Genomic DNA, 17,484 nt, shown 5'->3' with positions numbered 1-17,484 from the left:
GTGGGTGATATTTAAACCACTTCTCCTTAGGGAGTTCAACATGAGTAGCAAATGATTCACAAAAGGAGGCTACTATCTCAGAGTCAAGTCCATATTTAGTGCTAAACTTTTGAAAAGCATCGGTATCCATAAAAGATTTAACACAATCATACTTAAGTTTAATACCTGACTCTTTACCTTTGCGAGTTCCCAATCTTCAGAGTTGCGTTTAATTCTTTCCAAAAGATCTCACCGGAATTCAATAGTCTTCTTCATAAAAGAACCAGCACAAGAAGTATCAAGCATGGTTTGGTCATTACGAGAAAGTCGAGCATAAAAGTTCTGGAGAATAATTTCTCTTGAGAGCTCATGATTGGGGCATGAATATAACATTGACTTAAGCCTCCCCCAAGCTAGAGCGATACTTTCTCCTTCACGAGGCTAAAAATTATATATATAATTCCAATCACGATGAACTAGATGCATAGGATAATTTTTTTGGTGGAACTCCAATTTCAAACGATTCCAATTCCATGATCCGATATCATCACATAGCCTATACCATGCCAATGATTTTCCCTTCAAAGATAAAGGGAAAACCTTTTTCATCACTTCATCCCTGGGTAAACCTGCAAGCTTAAACAATCCGCAAATTTGTTCCACATATATCAAGTGCATATCAGGATGTTCGGTTCCATCTCCTGCATAAGGATTAGCTAGCAGTTGTTCTATCATACCTGAAGGAATTTCATATTCAACATTTTCAATAGGTGCAGTAGGTTGAGGGGTAGCTAATTGTGGTTCCGGACGAGGTGAAGATACCCCGAACAAACCCCTCAAAGGATTGTTTTCCATAGTAACAAGTGACAATCAATTTCAGCACACTATATAAATGTTTCCTTACCAAAGGCGCTTCACTCCCCGGCAACGGCACCAGAAAATAGCCTTGATGACCCACAAGTATAGCGGATCAATTGTAGCTCTTTTCGGTAAGTAAGAGTGTTGAACCCAACGAGGAGCAGAAGGAAATGACAAGTAGTTTTTAGTAAGGTAATGTCTGCAAGTGCTAAAATTGTAAGTAGCGGAGTAGTTTGATAGCAAGATAATTTGTAACGAGCAAGTAACGATAGTTGTAACAAAAGTGCATCAAGGTAGCCCAATCCTTTTGAGGAAAAGGACAAGCCAAAACGGTCTCTTATGATAAGCAAAGCGTTCTTGAGGGTACACGGGAATTTCATCTAGTCACTTTCATCATGTTGGTTTGATTTGTGTTCGCTACTTTGATAATTTGATATGTGGGTGGACTGGTGCTTAGGTGTTGTTCTTACTTGAAGAAACCTCCTACTTATGATTAACCCTCCCGCAATCATCGGCAACTACGAGAAAAGTATTAAGAATAAATTATAACCATAGCATTAAACTTTTGGATCCAATCGGTCCCTTACGAAATAGTGCATAAACTGGGGATTAAGCTTCTGTCACTCTCGCAACCCACCATCTAATTGCTACTCCACAATGCGTTCCCTTAGGCCCAAATATGGTGAAGTGTCATGTAGTCGATGTTCACATGACACCACTAAGGGAATCACAATGTGTTCCCTAGTAGGACTCCCCCCTTATGGCGCGCCCCCTAGGGCCGGCCTCCTCCCTCTCCCTCCTTTATATACATGTGCAGGGCACCCCTTGGAGACACAACAGTTGTTTCTTAGCCGTGTGCGGTGCCCCCCTCCACAGTTTACTCCTCCAGTCATAGCGTCGTAGTGCTTAGGCGAAGCCCTGCGCGGATCACATCACCAACACCATCACCACGCCGTCGTGCTGACAGAACTCTCCCTCGACCCTCTACTGGATCAAGAGCTCGAGGGACGTCATCGAGCTGAACGTGTGCTGAACACGGAGGTGCCGTACGTTTGGTACTTAGATCGGTTGGATCGTGAAGACGTTCGACTACATCAACCGTGTTTACATAACGCTTCCTCTTTCGGTCTACGAGGGTACGTGAACACACTCTCCCCGTCTCGTTGCTTTGCATCTCCTAGATAGATCTTGCATGTTCGTAGGATTTTTTTTGAAATTGCATGCTATGTTCCCCAACATTCTCTTTCTACACTTGGCTCTACTTCATGAAATCTCGTAATGAGTGTCGGTGTCGAAACCGGCAGATCTCGGGTAGGGGGTCCCGATTTGTGCGTCTGAGGATCAATGGTAACAAGGGACGATGGGGACACAATGTTTACCCAGATTCGGGCCCTCTTAAAGGAGGTAAAACCCTACGTCCTACTTGATTGTATTCAATGAGTATAGGGGTTACAAGAGTTGATCTACCTCGAGATCGTAATGGCTAAACCGTAGCTGTCTAGCCTATGAGAATTCTGATAGCCTCTATGGACTAAACCCTCCGGTTTATATACACACCGGAGGGGTCTACGGTTGTACAGAGTCGGTTTGTGGGGGAAGGAAATAACATATGCGGACACCAATCTTGCCATCCACGCATACAGGAATTCTATCCGGACATGGGGGAAAGTCTTCTGTTTGTATCTTCACGGCCCATCAGTCCGGCCCATATTAAATAGGTTGGGCACCCGAGGACCCCCTAATCCAGGACTCCCTCAGTAGCCCCCGAACTTGCCTTCAATGACGATGTAGTATCCGGCTTGTGTCTTCGGCTTTGCAAGGCAGGTTCTCCATCATACTTCGGACGGATGACAGTCCGGCCCTGACCTGCACGTTCTGCCTTAATGACTCCTTCCTTGTCGTCGCCTTGATTTCCATGCGTCGGGCGAATGCGAACAGTCCGTAATAACTTTTTACAAACACACCCCTGACCACACAGGTACGAGGCCTATATAAAGAGGTTAGATCCCCAAACGCCATCCACATCGTTCAGAAAACATCAGGACCAGCCATAAAAACTTCAAAACATGCCCAGCGCTCCTAGCTCTTCTTCGCGTCCTCATGGCCCTCAAGAGGGTGATTGGCGGAGCTGCTCCATGTCTCATCTTCAATTGAGTCGAGTTCAGACGCATGGATATCTCCCTCTCGCAGATCTAGTCTCTGTGCGAGCGGGATTGGCCTCGATCGACAATGATGTGCTAGCAGAAAATTTCCCCAACCCCAACAAGGAGGAGAGAGTGTGCTTTTTTCGTTTCTTCTGTGGGCTTAGGATTCCCGATCCACCCCTTTCTCAGGGGCATGTTAGAGTTCTACGGGATCCAGCTGCACAATCTCACTCCAGGTTCTATTATGGACATCTCGGGTTTTGTTGCTCTTTGTGAACTGTTTCTAGGCTGTGAGGCTCATTTTGAACTATCGAGAAAGTTCTTTTGCCTTGTTCCTCATCATCGAGGAGGTTCCATATTTGAAGTGGGCGGCGCCGAAGTATGGCATATAGCCGGATCGGGCTACCCCATTGGAACTCCCAAAGAGGTATCCCAAGAATGGTCTTCGGAATGGTTTTACATTGAGGACGTCCCCTTTCGGACCCGGTTCGGCGCGGCCTCTCTGAATTATCCAGTGCTCCTTTGAAGAAACACCTCAATTGGCGCCCCCTGGAGTCCTAAGGAGGAAGACAGTGCATAAGTAAAGAGGCTGGTCAGCAAGGTCAGATTACTTGCTCATTCCGAGCTCTCGATAATCAAAGTCATGGCCATCGCAATAAAACGATGTATTCAACCCCTTCAGTCCAGAGTAACTCCTTTATGGTGTTACAGCGGAGAAGACGACGCATCTCGTCACAGACGCAAGGGCCCGGATACCCCAGCCGAATTGGCCATGATCCTGGCCGATCTGTATAAGGGGAGAAAGAAGACTTCCTTCGCTTAAACTGCCGAGAAGGTTTTTCCATGTACAACCCCACTGAATGGGTAAGCTTTTGATTATCAACACTGTTTTACCTTGTTATCGAGGCATGCTAATCAAATTACTCTTGTTGTCTTAAAACAGTCATGGAGGAAGGTGGTCGAGAACATTCATTGTCTCTCCCCGCAGCCAGAGGATCACGCTCGCAACGAAGACCCCGGCTTCTATGAGGATCCGGATATATATAGATAGTTTGATGATGGGGTATTCTATCAGCCGAGCCTTGACGGCTCGGAAGTGGCTATTACGGCCGACTACCCCCGCCTTTACCCTTTCTCCATTGTAAGTATACCAAAAGCTTCCTTAAAAGGAAGCCCCTACTTGCACCTTATCCATTACACTAAACTGTACTTCATAGGATCGGCGCTCGGCAAGCCGCACTCCCTCGAGAGCGGCCTCTACGCAGGGTGATCACTCAAAACGAAAGGAAACCGGGAGCACCGTCGAGCCCCCTCCTTATTCAAAGAGGTATGTCCTTTGATGTGTGCCTAAGCATGAGATCAGATTGTTAAATTTCTCCTCTACCTTTATTTCAGGAGGAGCACGCGGCAAACCGTGGGAAAACGCCCTGCTAGCCGAATATCAGTTAATCCGGCACCAGACTCGTCAACCAGGACGGGAGCTGATACAGTGCCAGATCCGCCCCCTCATGAGGATTCAGATAACGTATCCATCACGAATTCCGAGGTGGAGAGTGTGATGAATCATCGTTGACTGAAAGAGGCCATGCGCGCTCCAGTGTTCACTGAACGGGAATTTACCGCACTCAGCTCCGTGGATGCATATATCTGAGCCGCCCGGGACGGACTTGCTGGAGTTACTCAACTGTTTTCAAAGGATATGTAGGTAATGGTTTGTGCAAATTTAATAGATATATGCCAATAGCCCCCGAGACTTGAAGCGGTTTAGGCCAACCGATTTAAGGATCGTTATGACCTACAGGTTCTCAGGGAGAAGAACAACGCGTTGTCCCAGGAGCTGAAAAGAAACCAGACAAAGCTGAATGCTGCCACCACAGAGCTTGCGGAGATGAAAAAGGCAACAATGACCACTGATCATAAGAACAAACTTGAGGAGGAAAAGGATAAACAAGTCGAAGAGATAAAGAGCTTAAAGGCTCAGTTATCAATCGCGCAAAAAGAGAATAAGAAGTTGAAAGGCGGCATATTCGGTATGACCTTTTGAACCATCCAAGGGACTCATAGTATCCCATAATTCGGATTGTCACAACTCTATTATTGCAGGTCTGTTAACCGGTCGGCCTGAAGAGGAAATGTCTGGATTTCGAGGTGACGTGCTTAAAGAGCTGTCTGCGGTGCATGAACGGCCCCGGAAAGCTATGAGAAACATGGCTAAGGCTCTATGGCCATCCAATGCCCCTCTAGAAAGTATGGAGGAGTTGGTGAACCTGTTCAAAGGTGCCCGACGTCATTTCGAGCTATGGAAGGCGTCTGCATGCCGAGAAGGTGCATGAGAGGCGTGGGCGATGGTGAAGACGCGCTACACCAGACTAGATCCAAACCATATGGCTCGAGTTGGACCTCGGGGACCAGACGAAAAAGAGATTCCCATGAACTTGGTATATGACCAAGTGATGATAGCTGCGAAATACTCACAAGAAGACTGTAGTTTAGACAGTCTTATAGATGGCATAGATAAAGAGTAGGCGTTCGATTCTATGTATCAATGTATTTTTATCATCGAACTTATCTCCAACCGAACATGTTAAAATTTGTCATCACGGGCTTTTGGCTTCAACCTCCAAACCAGAAAGGTGGAGTGTTTACGGATACCATGTCGGAATGTAAGGCACATTTATTATGTCCGGAAACCAGGCAACCCAGCCATATTGCTCAAACAGACAAAATTTTGTTCGGGGAGTTATATTATATTACTTATTTAATGTAAGAAACATCTTCCGAGGAAAATAGTTCCGTTAAGGGTTCCTTGCCTTGGGTTGGCATGCTTAATTATGCATGCCTAGGCTTTGATCCGAATTACGGGGAGCCTATCCCGTATATTTTTTTAGAAGAGTTACAGAAACGTAAACAATCTGTCATTGCTTGCCGACCAATTATTCCCTTAAGAACGCTAGCTTTCGGCTTCAACCATCTGAGGTACAGGTCCGGATTACCCGCTTGTAACAATCGCAGAGGTGCTCCCTTTACACCCTAGCCGAACAATCGGGAACGTAGGGTATAAACACAGGAGCGAGGCAACCCAAATTGGCAAAAACTTAAGTCATAGAGGTGCATATAATGGCAGAAAATTGTATATAACAAACGACATAGACGATGTAAGCCACAAGCTTTTAGTAATAAGCTTCGTCAAAGAAGCCCCCAGTCATAGTGGGGTGTACACATTTAAAGATGTGTACCCCTAACAGTTCAGCGGATCCGAACATACCCTAGGATGTATATAAAAAGGAAAAGCTAAAAAGGAAAAGGAGAGAGAAAAAAGGAAACTAGAAAAAACAAAAAAAGGATGTGGCCGAACTATCCATAGAATCGTCGGAGCCGAGAAGCATTCCATGGATTCGGCTCCAGGCGATTATCCAATGCATTACGAAGGCGATAGGCTCCTCCTATGAGAACTTCATCTATAATGAAGGGCCCCTCCCATTTTGGTTTGAGCTTATCCTTCTTCTTCTCTGGGAGGCGCAAAACGAGTTCGCCGACGTTATAAGTCTTGGCCCGCACTTCTCTGCTTTGGTATCGCCTAGCCTGTTGCTGATAAAATGTGGAACGGGCTCGTGCAATATCACGCGCCTCTTCAAGGCCGTCTAGGTCGTCCTGCCGATCGAGCTTGGCCTCTCTCTCTTCGTACATGCGCACTCGAGGTGATTCATGAATAATGTCGCAGGGTAAGACAGCTTCTGCGCCGTACACCATGAAAAAAGGTGTGTATTCGGTCGTTTGATTAGGCGTAGTCCGCAGCCCCCAGAGTACGGAATCGAGTTCCGCCACCCAGTGCTTATCTGACTCCCGCAGGGAGCACACTAGCCTGGGTTTAATGCCACTCATTATCAGGCCATTGGCCCGTTCAACCTGACCGTTTGTTTGAGGGTGGTAGACGGATGCATAGTCGAGTTTAATGCCCAAGTTAGCACACAAGTTTTTCACCTCATCGGCTGTAAAATTGGAGCCATTATCACTGATGATGCTATGCGGGACCCCATAATGGTGTACCATGTCGGATATAAAGTTGATCACTGGCCCTGCTTCAGCCGTTTTAACTGGTTTGGCCTATATCCACTTAGTGAATTTATCCACCATAACCAGTAAATATTTCTTCTTGTGGCTTCCCCCTTTAAGGGGTCTGACCATATCTAGCCCCAAACTGCAAAAGGCCAAGTGATGGGGATTGTTCTTAAGGCAGTGGGCAGCATATGACTTTGATTGGCGAAAAGCTGACATCGCACACAGCGTTACACAAGGGCATGTGCGTCTGCTCGGGCAAGGCCTTGCTTACGAGGGTCCGAGCTGTGGCATGATTGCCGCCTAGACCAGCGTGTATTTCAGCCAGGAGTTGCCGTCCCTCCTCTTCCGAGATGCACCGCTGGAGTACCCCATTAGTGCTTTTCTTGTATAGTTCACCTTCATGAACTTTATAGGCTTTAGAACGCCGAACTATTCGATGAGCCTCATTTTGATCATCAGGAAGTTCCTGCCTATTGAGGTAGGCTAGGAAGGGTTTGCTCCGTGGAGCAATAACGGCCATGATTATAGGGGCGGGGGTGTTATTTCAGTGCCCGAGCCCCCGATGATATCTGAATTGTGCTCGGTTGCTGGGGGTATGGTCGGTTCCGGACTAGTATTTCTGCTCTCATCCTGCCATACCACGGATGGCTTCAAGAGCCTTTCCACAAAGGTGTTAGGCGAGATGGGATCAAGTTTAGTGCCCATTCGAGCGAGGATGTCCGCTGCCTGATTACTGTCTCGAGCAACATGATGGAACTCGAGCCCCTCGAACTGAGCCAATATTTTGAGTATGGTGTTTCGGTATGCCGCCATTTTTGGGTCGTTTGCATTGAATTCTCCATTTATTTGGGATATTGCGAGGTTTGAATCCCCACGCACCTCTAGGCGTTGTATTCCCATGGAGACAGCCATTCGAAGACCATGTAGAAGTGCCTCGTATTCCGGCCGCATTATTTGGAGTCCGTATACATGATTTGTAACACATAGTGGACTGTGTCCCCCGTAGGGGATGTCAAGATGACACCAGCCCCTAGCCCGGCTAACATTTTAGAGACGTCAAAGTACATGATCCTGCTGGAGTATGTGCTACACTCTTAGGGAGCTTGGCTTCCGTCCACTCGGTGACAAAGTCGGCCAGCACCTGAGATTTAATAGCTCGGCGTGGCTTGTATGTTATTTCAAATGGTAGGAGCTCGATGGCCCATTTGGCTATGCGGCCGGTGGCATCTCGTTTATTTATGATGTCATTGAGTGGTACTTCGGATGCCATCGTGATCGAACACTTTTGAAAGTAGTGCCGCCACTTTCGAGATGCCATAAAGACCGCATAAGTTATCTTCTGATAGTGAGGGTATCGGGATCTGCATGGTGTAAGGACCGTCGACACACAGTACACTGGTTTCTGGATGGGGAATGTGTGTCCCTCTTCCTCTCGTTCAACGACGGGTACGGCGCTCACTACCTGGTGAGTCGCGGATATATAGAGCAACATAGGCTCGCCAACACTTGGTGCGGCTAGGATTGGGTTTCCTGCTAACAAAGATTTTATTTCTTCCACTCAGGCTGTAGCCGTGTCCATCCATTCGAAGTGGTCGGTGCATCGGAGCAGTCGATAAAGTGGTAGCGCCTTTTCTCCCAATCTGGAGATGAAGCAGCTCAAGGCCGCCACACACCCAGCTAGCTTTTGGACCTGCTTTAAGTCTGTTGGCATGGCCAATTGTGACAGGGCTCGGATTTTGGCTGGGTTTGCTTCGATTCCTCTGTTGGAGACAATGAACCAGAGCAGTTTTCCGGCTGGAACGCCGAAAACACATTTTTCCGGATTAAGTCGTATGTCATATGTTCGGAGGTTGTCAAATGTGAGGCAGAGATCGTCCACCAATGATTCGACGTGTTTGGTCTTGATGACCACATCGTCCACATATGCTTCCACTGTCTTGCTAATTTTTTTTTCGAACATGTTTGAATCATGCGTTGGTAAGTGGCACCAACGTTTTTAAGCCCGAAGGGCATAGTGTTGAAACAAAAAGGCCCATACGGGGTAATAAATGCCGTTGCGGCCTGGTTGGACTCCTTCATCTTAATCTGATGGTATCCGGAGTAAGCGTCGAGGAAACACAATGAGTCATGTCCCGTGGTTGCGTCAATAATTTGGTCAATGCGGGGCAGCGGGAAGGGGTCCTTAGGGCAAGCCTTATTGAGGTCTTTGAAATCGATGCAAAGGGCCTAGGATTTATCCTTCTTCGGCACCATGACCAGGTTGGCTAGCCAATCCAGGGTGCTTGATTTCTCTGATGAACCCGGCCTCGAGTAGTTTAGGCTAGCTCCTCCCCCATAGCTTGTCGTTTGGGTTCGGAAAATGTCGCAAGCGTTTGCTTGACTGGTTTGAACCCTTGATTATGTTGAGGCTATGTTCGGCCAGTCTGCGTGGGATCCCGGGCATGTCCGAAGGGTGTCCATGCAAAGATGTCCCAATTTTCGCGCAGGAACGGTCGTAGGGCGCGCCAACTGTCGGATCCAGCTGTGCTCCAATGGACGCTGTTTTCTTAGGATCCGCCGGGTGCACTTGAAATTTGACTATTTCATCCTGCTGGTTTGAAAAGAGGTGGATTTGGGCCTCTTATCAGGATCACATCATCTTTGTCCACCGTGGAACGCATGGTGGTTAGTTCTTTCAGCCGCAGGGCTTCGGATAGTGCCTCGAGGGCCAAGGATGCGGTTTTATTTTCGGTGCGGAGTGCTATATCCGGATCACTTGTGATAGTGATCACTCCGTTGGGCCCTGGCATTTTAAGCTTCATGTACCCGTAATGGGTATGGCTTGGAAGCGTGCGAAGGCGTCCCGCCCCAAGAGGGTGTGATATCCGTTGTTGAAAGGGGCCACGTGGAAGAGCAACTCTTCGGACCTGTAGTTCTCAGGCGTGCCGAATACTACATCAAGTTTGATTTTCCCTGAGCATCGTGCTTCTCGACTGGGGATGATGCCTCAAAGGTGGTACTGCTTAGCTTGATGCGGATTTTGTCAATTTGCATTTTGTCGGGCGTATCCTCATAGATGAGGTTAAGTCCGCTGCCGCCGTCCATGAGCACTTTGGTGAGTCAAAAGCCATCCACAATTTGATTTCAGACCAAGGCGGCTGGTGCTCGGACCGATCGGGCCCTTGGTTCGTCATCCACGGTAAAAGTTATTGGCCGCGTCGTTCCAAGGGCTTATTGTGGCTACTTGGTTAATTTCGGCGAGGTCGCAGAGTGCCCTTTTGCGCCAATTATTTGAAGAGAAGGTCTCGAAGACCGTAAATACATTAAGATCGTCATCCTCCAGAGAATGCTTCTCTGGAGTAGTGGTGGTGAGGATAGCCTCGTCGCTTTTCGCCACCTGCCTGAGTACCAAACATGCCCGAAGGCTATGAGTTGGTTCGGTGCTCGGCGTCGCATGTATCTGACAAGGTTTGTCTTGGAGTTCATCAAGAACGGACCTGTGTCCCGCAAGGGGTTTGTTTCTCTTGCCGACGGGACTATGATCGGATCGGGCTTAAACCTGACCAGAGGGAAATCAATCTCCCACCGATCACCCACCCAGTGGTGGTCGTCGAGGAACGAGACAAGAACACTTCCTCCCCTAAGCTGAAAACCAGCTATGTTCGGATCTCCGAACCCATTGTGTACCCGTTTTGCCTGGGCAGTGCACTGCTTAAAGGCAGCGGGTGGCTCCAATTGAGGTTTTTGGGCCTTCCATGTACTTTCCATCGCACAGTACTTCCGTACTACATGCGATAGCTTCGTGAAATTCTGTATGCGATGGCGGTCGAGGGCATTCCGAATTCTCTCATCGGTGCAATTGTGCTGAAAAACCGAGACCGCATTGTCATCACAGCAATCTTTAATCTTGTTTTTAACAAGGAGAAACCTGGCCCAAAAGTGATGGACCGTTTTTCTGAGGTTGCTGTCATACATACATTAGGTCGTATATGTCTGGAGGGCCTGGATTGCTTGAGAGTATTGATTGTGGTGGGCGGGTGGGCTAAAACTTGAATCCCGGCCCAAAATTGTGTTCGGAGCTTGTAAAATCTCCGAGGTCACCGGTTCGGGTCTGGGAAGATCCAAGTGCTCCCCGGACCCTAAGTCCGACCCCGAGTTTGGGGGACGCGGGATCTCCTCAGAAGGAAGAGTATCCGGTTCAATGGGTTCGGAGATCCGAACATAGCTGGTTTTCAGCTTAGGGGAGGAAGTGTTCTTGTCTCGTTCCTCGACGACCGCCACCGGGTGGGTGATCGGTGGGAGATTGATTTCCCTCTGGTCAGGTTTAAGACCGATCAAATCATAGTCCGTTAAAATCCCCAGGGCGGCGATGCAATCTAGCAGCTCGTTCAAGGACGAGATGTCTGCCGGATCCATCTTTTTGGAGTGTTCGAGACCAATGCGGAGGTGATGCCTAGCAATTGTGGGGGCCGTCATCGGCTTGATGGCCGTGTGGGTGCCCACGGTGAACCGCCGAGCTGGAGGACCTATCCCAAAGTTAGGCTCCTCCCGGAAGTGATATTGTTGTTGATGACAGGGCGAGCCATCGATCCTTTTATCGACAACACAATGGAACTCTCAATGAAAGCACCAATGTGTTGGGGAACGTAGCAGAAATTCAAAATTTTCTACGCATCACCAAGATCAATCTATGGAGTTTACTAGCAACGAGAGGGAAGGAGTGCATCTACATACCCTTGTAGATCGCGAGCGGAAGCGTTCAAGTGAACGGGGTTGATGGAGTCGTACTCGTCGTGATCCAAATCACCGATGATCCTAGCGCCGAACGGACGGCACCTCCGCGTTCAACACACGTACGGAGCGGGGACGTCTCCTCCTTCTTGATCCAGCAAGGGGGAAGGAGAGGTTGATGGAGATCCAGCAGCACGACGGCGTGGTGGTGGAAGTAGCGGGATTCCAACAGGGCTTCGCCAAGCGCTGCGGGAGGAGGGAGATGTGTCACGGGAGGGAGAGGGAGGCGCCAGGGCTTAGGTATTGCTGCCCTCCCTTCCCCCCCACTATATATAGGGCCAACGGAGAGGGGGGGCAGCCTTGGCCCTTCCTCCAAGGAAGGGTGCGTCCAGGGAGGAGTCCTTCCCCCCCAAGGCACCTCGGAGGTGCCTTCCCCCTTTAGGACTCTCCCTTTTTCTTATCTCTTGGCGCATGGGCCTCTTGAGGCTGGTGCCCTTGGCCCATATAGGCCAAGGCGCACCCCCTACAGCTCATGTGCCCCCCCCCAGGGCTGGTGGACCCCCTTGGTGGACCCCCGGACCCCTTTCGGCACTCCCGGTACGATACCGATAAAGTGCGAAACTTTTCCGGCGACCAAAATAAGACTTCCCATATATAAATCTTTACCTCCGGGCCATTCCGGAACTCCTCGTGATGTCCGGGATCTCATCCGGGACTCCGAACAACTTTCGGGTTACCACATACTATTATCTCTATAACCCTAGCGTCACCGAACCTTAAGTGTGTAGACCCTACGGGTTCGGGAGACAGGCAGACATGACCGAGACGACTCTCCGGTCAATAACCAACAGCGGGATCTGGATACCCATGTTGGCTCCCACATGCTCCTCGATGATCTCATCGGATGAACCACGATGTCCAGGATTCAATCAATCCCGTATACAATTCCCTTTGTCTATCGGTATGTTACTTGCCCGAGATTCGATCGTCGGTATCCCTATACCTTGTTCAATCTCGTTACCGGCAAGTCTCTTTACTCGTTCCGTAACTCACATCATCCCGTGATCAACTCCTTGGTCACATTGTGCACATTATGATGATGTCCTACCGAGTGGGCCCAGAGATACCTCTCCGTTTACACGGAGTGACAAATCCCAGTCTCGATTCGTGCCAACCCAACAGACACTTTCGGAGATACCTGTAGTGCACCTTTATAGCCACCCAGTTACGTTGTGATGTTTGGTACACCCAAAGCATTCCTACGGTATCCGGGAGTTGCACAATCTCATGGTCTAAGGAAATGATACTTGACATTAGAAAAGCTCTGAGCAAACGAACTAGACGATCTTGTGCTAGGCTTAGGATTGGGTCTTGTCCATCACATCAGTCTCCTAATGATGTGATCCCGTTATCAACGACATCCAATGTCCATGGTCAGGAAACCGTAACCATCTATTGATCAACGAGGTAGTCAACTAGAGGCTTACTAGGGACATGGTGTTGTCTATGAATCCACACATGTATCTGAGTTTCCTATCAATACAATTCTAGCATGGATAATAAATGATTATCATGAACAAGGAAATATAATAATAACCAATTTATTATTGCCTCTAGGGCATATTTCCAACAGTCTCCCACTTGCACTAGAGTCAATAATCTAGTTCACATCACCATGTGATTAACACTCACAGGTCACATCACCATGTGACCAACATCCAAAGAGTTTACTAGAGTCAACAATCTAGTTCACATCACTATGTGATTAACACTCAATGAGTTCTGGTTTGATCATGTTATGCTTGTGAGAGAGGTTATTAGTCAACGGGTCTGAACCTTTCAGATCCGTGTGTGCTTTACGAATATCTATGTCATCTTGTGGATGCTACCACGCGCTACTTGGAGCCATTTCAAATAACTGCTCTACTATACGAATCCGGTTTACTACTCAGAGTCATCCGGATTAGTGTCAAAGTTCGCATCGATGTAACCCTTTACGACGAACTCCTTTTCACCTCCATAATCAAGAAAATTCCTTAGTCCACTACATACTAAGGATAAGTTCGACCGCTGTCATGTGATCCATTCCCGGATCACTATTGTACCCCTTGACCAACTCATGGCAAGGCACACTTCATGTGCGGTACACAGCATAGCATACTGTAGAGCCTACGTCTAAAGCATAGGGGACGACCTTCGTCCTTTCTCTCTCTTCTGTTGTGGTCAGGTCTCGAGTCTTACTCAATACTCACACCTTGTAACACAGCCAAGAACTCCTTCTTTGCTGATCTATTTTGAACTCTTTCAAAATCATGTCAAGGTGTGCGTTCTTTGAAAGTATCATCGGGCGTCTTGATCTATCTCTACAGATCTTGATGCCCAATATGTAAGCAGCTTTTATCCAGGTCTTCCTTTGAAAAACTCCTTTCAAACAACCCTTTATGCTTTCCAGAAATTTTACATCATCTCGGATCAACAATATGTCATTCACATATACTTATCAGAAATGTTGTAGCGCTCCCACTCACTTTATTGTAAATACAAGTTTCTAACAAACTTTGTATAAACCCAAAAACTTTGATCACTCCATCAAAGCGTATATTCTTACTCCGAGATGCTTGCTCTAATCCATGGAAGGATCGCTGGAGCTAGCATACCTTTTAGCATCCTTAGGATCGACAAAACCTTTCTGATTGTATCACATACAACCTTTCCTTACGAAAACTGGTAAGGAAACTTGTTTTGACATCCATCTGCCAGATTTCATAAATGCAGCTAATGCTAACATGATTCCGACGGACTTAAGCATCGCTACGGATGAGAAAATCTCATCGTAGTCAACTCCTTGAACTTGTGAAAATACTCTTTGCCACAAGTCGAGCTTCATAGACGGTAACCTTACCGTCCACGCTCGTCTTCTTCTTAAAGATACATTTATCTCGGATTTCATGGCTTCTAACCACTTGTCGGAATATGGGCCCACCATCGCTTCTCCATAGCTCGTAGGTTCATTGTTGTCTAACAACATGACTTTCAAGACAGGATCACGTACCACTCTGAAGTAGCACGCATCCTCGTCGTCCTACGAGGTTTGGTAGTGACTTGATCCGAAGTTTCATGATCACTATCATAAGCTTCCACTTCAATTGGTGTAGGTGCCACAGGAACAACTTCCTGTGCCCTGCTACACACTAGTTGAAGTGACGGTTCAATAACCTTATCAAGTCTCCACCATCCTCCCACTCAATTCTTTCGAGAGAAACTTTTCCTCGAGAAAGGACCCGTTTCTAGAAGCAATTACTTTTGCTTCCAGATCTGAAATAGGAGGTATACCCAACTGTTTTGGGTTTTCTATGAAGATGCATTTATCCGCTTTGGGTTCGAGCTTATCAGCCTGAAACTTTTTCACATAAGCATCGCAGCCCCAAACTTTTAAGAAACGACAACTCAGGTTTCTCTAAACGGTGTCGTCTCAACGGAATTGCGTGGTGCCCCTTTTAAAGTGAATGCGGTTATCTCTAATGCCTAACCCATAAACAATAGTGGTAAATTCGATAAGAGACATCATGGTATGCACCATATCCAATAGGGTGCAGTTATGATGTTCGGACACACCATCACACTATGGTGTTCCAGGCGGTATTACTTGTGAAACACTTTCCACAATGTCTTAATTGTGTGCCAAACTCGTAACTCAGATACTCATCTCTATGATCATATCACAGACATTTTATCCTCTTGTCACGACGATCTTCAACTTCACTCTGAAATTACTTGAACCTTTCAATAATTCAGACTTGTGTTTTATCAAGTAAATACACTCAGCATCTACTCAAATCATCTGTGAAGTAAGAACATAACGATATCCACTGCATGCCTCAGTACTCATTGGACTGCATACATCAAATGTATTACTTCCAACAAGTTGCTCTCTTGTTCCATCTTACTGAAAACGAGGCTTTCCAGTCATCTTGCCCATGTGGTATGATTTGCATGTCTCAAGTGATTCAAAATCAAGTGAGTCCAAACGATCCATCTGCATGGAGTTTCTTCATGCATATATACCAATAGACATGGTTCGCATGTCTCAATCTTTTCAAAAAACGAGTGAGTCCAAAGATCCATCTACATGGAGCTTCTTCATGCGTTTTATACCAATATGACTCAAGTGGCAGTTCCACAAGTATGTGGTACTATCATTACTATCTTGGCATGAACATGTGTATCACTACGATCGAGATTCATTTTAGGTGCAAGACCATTGAAGGTATTATTCAAATAAACAGAGTAACCATTATTCTCCTTAAATGAATAACCGTATTGCGATAAACATAATCCAATCATGTTTGTGCTCAATGCAAACACCAATCTCGATGGTAGAGGGAGCATGCGATGCTTGATCACATCAACCTTGGAAATACTTCCAACACATATCGTCATCTCACCTTTAGCTAGTCTCCGTTTATTCCACAGCTTTTATTTCGAGTTACCAACACTTAGCAACCGAACCGGTATCTAATACCCTGGTGCTGCTAGGAGTACTAGTAAAGTACACATTCATATAATGTATATCCAATATACTTCTGTCGACCTTGCCTGCCTTCTCATCTACCAAGTATCTAGGGTAGTACTGCTTCAGTGACCGTTCCTCTCATTACAGAAGCACTTAGTCTCGGGTTTGGGTTCAACCTTGGGATTCTTCACTAGAGCAGCAAATGACTTGCTGTTTCATGAAGTATCCCTTTTGCCCTTGCCCTTCTTAAACTAGTGGTTTTACTAACCATCAACAATTGATGCTCCTTCTTGATTTCTACTCTCGCGGTGTCAAACATCGCGAATAGCTCAAGGATCATCATATCTATCCCTGATATGTTATAGTTCATCACGAAGCTCTACTAGCTTGGTGGCAGTGACTATGGAGAACCATCACTATCTCATCTGGGAGATTAACTCCCACTCGATTCAAGCGATTGTGGTACTCAGACAATCTGAGCACATGCTCAATGATTGAGCTTTTCTCCCTTAGTTTGCAGGCTTAAGAAACTTGTCAGAGGTCTCATACCTCTTGACGTGGGCACTAGTCTGAAATCCCAATTTCAGTCTTCGGAACATCTCATATGTTCTGCGACGTTTCAAAAACGTCTTTGGTGCCACAATTCTAAACCGTTAGCATTACGCACTGAACTATCATGTAGTCATCAAAACGTGTATGTCAGATGTTTCGTAACATCTACAGACGACGCTGAGGCCAGCACACCGAGCGGTGCATTAAGGACATAAGCCTTCTGTGCAGCAATGAGGACAATCCTCAGTTTACGGACCCAGTCCGCATAATTGCTACTACCAACTTTCAACTAAATTTTCTCTAGGAACATATCTTAAACAGTAGAACTAAAGCGTATGACATAATTTGCAAAGACCTTTTGACTATGTTCATGATAATGAAGTTCATCTGATTATTTAATGAACTCCCACTCAGATAGACATCCCTCTAGTCATCTAAGTGACACATGATCCGAGTCAAACTAGGCCGTGTCCGATCATCACGTGAGACGGACTAGTCATCATCGGTGAACATCTCCATGTTGATCGTATCTTCTATACGACTCATGCTCGACCTTTCGGTCTCTTGTGTTCCGAGGCCATGTCTGTACATGCTAGGCTCGTCAAGTCAACCTAAGTGTTTTGCATGTGTTCCGAGGCCATGTCTGTACATGCTAGGCTCGTCAACACC

Source organism: Triticum aestivum, chromosome 5D, assembly GCF_018294505.1.
Source record: "Triticum aestivum cultivar Chinese Spring chromosome 5D, IWGSC CS RefSeq v2.1, whole genome shotgun sequence".
Lineage (NCBI taxonomy): Eukaryota > Viridiplantae > Streptophyta > Magnoliopsida > Poales > Poaceae > Triticum > Triticum aestivum.
This window is presented reverse-complemented; position numbering follows the sequence as displayed.